This window comes from Pelophylax lessonae (genome assembly GCF_965119305.1).
Source record: "Pelophylax lessonae genome assembly, chromosome: 1".
Classification (NCBI taxonomy): domain Eukaryota; kingdom Metazoa; phylum Chordata; class Amphibia; order Anura; family Ranidae; genus Pelophylax; species Pelophylax lessonae.
Genome location: NC_138768.1, coordinates 2,279,061 through 2,284,132, shown reverse-complemented (window position 1 = coordinate 2,284,132; position 5,072 = coordinate 2,279,061). Strand labels below are relative to the sequence as shown.

Sequence of the window (5,072 nt, the reverse complement as noted above, 5' to 3'; positions counted from 1 at the left end):
GGGCGCGCAGAGCGGCGATCGGTGATGCGAGGTGTCAGTTTGACACCCTGCATCTCCGATCTCGGTAAAGAGACTACTGACGTAGCTCTTTACCATGTGATCAGCCGTGTCCAATCACGGCTGGTCACATAGTAAATAGGAAGAGCCGTTGATCGGCTTTCCTCAGTTCGTGCCTGACAGGCACGAGTAAAGGAGCGCCGATCGGCGGCTCCCTTGACAGGGGGGGGGGGGTCGGCGCTGGTAATCAGATCATTGATTACCAGTGCAGACCCTCGGGGGGGGGGGATGCCACTAGAACCACCAGGGATGCCCACTATGATCCCAGGGATGCCCACTATGACCCCTGGGATGCCCAATATGGCCACCAGGGATGGCAATCAGGGCTCAGGGAGCCCCCTATTGCCCTCCCCATCAGTGATGCCCACCAGTGCCCTCCCTATCAGTGCTGCCCACAAGTGCCCATCATTGCCATCTTTCAGTGTCGCCCACCAGTGCCCATTATTGCCCACCAGTGCCGCCTATCAGTGCCCATTAGTGCCCATCAGTGCCGCCCATCAGTGCCGATCAGTGCCGCCCATCAGTGCCTATCAGTGCCCCCTATCAGTGCCCGTCAGTGCCACCTATCAGTGCCCGTCAGTGCCACCTATCAGTGCCCATCAATGCTGCCTACCAGTGCCTAGCAGTGCCGCCTATCAGTGCCCACCAATGCTGCTTATCTGTGCTACCTATCAGTGCCACATATCAGTGCCTATCAGTGCCGCATATCTGTGCCGCCTATCAGTGCCGCCTATCAGTGCCATCCCATCAGTGCCACCCCATCAGTGCCTCCTCATCAGTGCCTGTCAGTGCAGTCTCATCAGTGCTCATCAGTGCAGGAAAAAAATTATTTTTTTTCAAAATTGTATAACATAAACAAAAAAAAATTTTTTTTTTTTCAAACTTTTTGGTCTTTTTTTATTTGTTTAGCAAAAAGGAAAAAACCCAGAGGTGATCAAATACCACCAAAAGAAAGCTCTATTTGTGGGGGGAAAATGGCATAAATTTGGTGTAAGTACAGTGTTGCATGACCGCGCAATTGTCATTCAAAATGCAACAGCGCTAAAAGGGGAAATTTGGCCTGGGCAGGAAGGGAGGGAAGTGCCCGGTATTAAAGTGGTTAAAGATGACAGTTTTGCCAAAATTCTTATACTTGTTGCGACGTTACCGGTTAGGATCCCGAGCCTTTTTTTTAAGGCGGTACACTCCTTATTTGTGAAATATATCTGGTCCCATAAAAGACCACGAATAGCACGTAGAATCTTATCTCTACCAAAGAAAAAGGGAGGTCTAGCATTCCCGGACATACGTGCATACTATCAGGCTACTCATGTGAGTAGAGTTTTGGATTGGTGGCACCATTCGGAAAATAAACTTTGGGTACAAATTGAACAAGCGCAAACGGAGGTAGACCTGAAGAGAGCGATATGGTGCTGTCAGTCACTACCTAAAGATCTGAAACACCATCTAATAATAGGAAATACATTACGTACATGCAGGCAATTAAATATATATACCAAACTGACAACAAATGAGTCTCCTCTGTTCCCAATACTGGGGAATCCCCAGTTTACCCCGGGTTTAGATGAGAGACAGTTTACAATACTAAGGGAGAAGAAACAGGAACAAGCTTCGTAATTTTTTATACAAAAAAAATGGCCCTCAATGAACCAATTGATTGATAGAACTGGAACATATAATATGCCAAGCAATCCAACTACATCACTATCTGGCCTCAATACCAAATCCGGAAAGCTTTGGTAGAACATTAACGAGATTTGAACAATATTGTGTAAAGTCAGGGAATTTATTACATACACTATCAATTGCTTACGGTCTATTGACGAATCCGGAAGAGCAACCAGAGCTACCATGGGTGGAAAAGTGGGGAAGGGGTCTGGAATGCGATTTATCAAATGAACAGATCCAGAGGATATTAAGGTTTACTTTTAAACCATCTAGCTGTACTAAAATTCAGGAGATGAATTACAAGCTTATAATGAGATGGTATATTACACCCAAGAAAATACATAGTTGGTACCCGAGGGAATCTGACCTGTGTTGGAGATGCAGAAAAGAAGTAGGTACACTGTTTCATATCCTCTAAACCTGCGTTAATATAAAACCATTTTGGGCGGGGGTGAAGACCATTATTCAGAAATTTACTGAATACAAAATAGAAGAAAAACCGATCTTTTTTATTCTGATACATGTGTCGGATATACCAGTAGGGAGATATGAAAATTCTATTATCCCTTATTTGGTAAATGCGGCAAAGGCATGCATCCCAGGTAACCGGAAAAAAATACAACCTCCCTCCATAGCGGAATGGATACATAGGGTAGAGGATATTAGGAGGATGGAAGAATAAATCGCCTCATCACAAAATAGACAGGAACAGTATAAAAAAATATGGGATTTATGGAACCATTTTATTGTCTCTGATGAAGGGAAACAATTCATAACAGGATAAGTTGAGGAAAATAAGATATGGGAAGTAATTTGTCCTTTACATCACTGGTCGCAGATCACTTTGATTAAATATAATATAATATACCTTTTTTTTTTTTTTTTTTATTTAGGGAGGGTGGGTTAATGAGGGGTGGGGGAAAGGATGGGTATTAAAAAAAAAAAAAGGAAAATAATGAAGGAATATAAGATAAGTAAAGTGTAAAAGAGTTGTTACAATAAATGTCAAGTTGGTGATGTATTCTATATCAAAATGTTAATGTATCTATTTTGAATTCCTGAATAAAAATTCATATTTGAAAAAAAAAAGATTGAAAACAAGTTTTTGGCTATAGATATAATCTAATGATACAGGCTCACAATCCTGATACACTACCTAGTGTGTCACTGACCAAGAACAAGCATGCAGCCAGTGAAGGCTGAACACTCTGCCCTCCTGCATGCTTGTTCCTGGTCAGTGACACACTAGGTAGTGAAGTGAGGTTTAGGATGAAGATGACGGCCCCGGAACCGGCAGCTTTATACATAAATCAATAATGTTGTTTCTTGTCCTCTGCTTCCCCCTATTGGCTGAGTATTGCACCAATCAGGTTCTCCACCTTATGATGTGACCAGTCTCTGGGAAGTTCTCTCACATCTGATTCCCCCCACATATCTTTATACGCCCATCTCCTACCCATACCCCAGCATGGAGGGGCTCGGTGAAGGTGGTGGTGAAGGTGTGGAGGTGTCGGATCGGGTCACACAGATCATAAAAGGAGATCTGCCCGACCTCATAATCCAGATCTATCCTGACTCTCTTACTTGAAACACCGCTGGGTAATGGGATCTCATTTCTGTCATGAACCACTGAGTACTCATTATCCAACCCCCTCCTCAAAACCCAGGACTTCCTATTATATCCAATCACTGACTGATCTCCTCTCCTCTCTATACTGGGGTAACACATCCCGACTGCCCAGTACTCTGACCCCCCGACATCCACTTCCCAGTAATTACTCCCTGTGGAGAAACTCTGACTGCTCATCACCTGAGGATAATCCTGAAATCTCTCTGGTGTTTCTGGGTGATTCTGATGTGGTAAGTAGATTGCAGTTTTTCTGTCATCTGAGATACGTAGATGATTACCAGCTGTACTCACATCCAGTAATATCTCTGTAACCCCCGATGTTTGCTGTACAGCCTCAATATTTAGTCCTCCAGCGTGGTGGTGTAAGTGCTGTATGGTTGGGGTGGGTTGGGGGCGTGGACGGAACAGCCTAGTAATTATGTGACCTTTGCCCTTTGTAGTAGAATGTGGATAGACAGGTGGGCCTACATTTACCCCAGATATGATATCAGATAAACCTGTGTGTAATGTTTGTGAGATCCCCACCATATCCAGACCCCCTCCATCATGGAGGAGTTTATCATGTCTCTCTCTGTCCTCATCATCTCCATCCTCAGTATCACACAAGTCACCCGTGTCTGATTCCTGTAGGACAGTCAGTGGATCCGTCATGTTACACAGCTCCTCAATGTTAAATATCTTACTGTACAGCTCGTCAATCTTTATTTCCAGCTCCCGGATCATATCTGACATGAAGAGGTAGACCCGCTCTGCCTGCCCGGAGATCTCACTCAGGACTCTCTTCTCCAGGTCTTCCAGCTGTCTCCTGAGGTTTCTGAACAGGGCAGTGACTCTCTCTGTTTCACCATCTGCTTTTCTTTGTACTTTCCTCCTGTGTTCCTGCAGAATCTGGACTCTTTGCTACATCTTTTCTCTCCCTGGCAGCAGTTTCTGCAGAACATTTCTCAGTTTCTTTTTCTTCTTCTCAGAGGCCTCGTCCAGAGTCTCCACCTGGTGTCCTCGATGGTCTCTAGCCAAACTGCAGGACACACAGATACAGGTGGAGTCCTCAGTGCAGTAATATTCCAGGATCTTCTTATGGACGGGGCATTTCCTGTTCTCCAGGGAAGTGGTGGGGTCACATAAGACGTGTTCTGGTGACTTGCTGTGGACTCTCAGGTGATTGTCACACAGAGAAGCTTCACACAGCAGGCAGGATATCACAGCAGGTACAGAAGTGTGAATACAGTAAGTACAGAAGACCCCCGTTTTGTCCTGATCACCCTGCGTAGTCTGGAGGGTCTCCAATATCTTACACAGAGTAATGTTCTTCTGAAGGACAGGACGATTCCGGAATTTTTCTCCACATTCAGGACATAAATATCCTCCATCCTCCTCCTGTATATCCAGCACATAATCAATACAGACTTGGCAGAAGTTGTGTCCACATTTCAGGGTTACAGGATCCATATAAATTTTATGACAGATGGAACATTCCAGATCCTCTTTCAGATGAGAAGACGCCATCGCTGAGAGTAGAGGAGTAAAGTGAGAAGACTGAACTCTGTGAGGCCTATTTAATAAGAAAACAATGTACAAAGTGTAATAATCTATAACAGTCATGCAATTAAATTCGGAATTACTGCATTGTGGTTGGTTGATGGGTTTACGGCACTTTGTGTAAAAAGAGAGAAGAAAGGGTGTGTTCCATATTTATCTACACAGAGATGGTGCAACC

The 5,072-nt window shown here is 44.4% G+C and overlaps 1 pseudogene across 1 annotated transcript in view; it reads right to left on the bottom strand.

Annotated features, from left to right (window-relative positions):
• LOC309566639 (E3 ubiquitin/ISG15 ligase TRIM25-like) overlaps window positions 1–4,861 on the bottom strand; it is a 172,589-nt pseudogene extending 167,728 nt beyond the window's left edge. The window contains exon 1 of the transcript in view: window positions 3,017–4,861. The product of the transcript in view is annotated as an E3 ubiquitin/ISG15 ligase TRIM25-like (transcript). The remainder of the gene's footprint in view (window positions 1–3,016) is intronic.
• Between the last annotated feature and the right edge of the window lie 211 nt (window positions 4,862–5,072).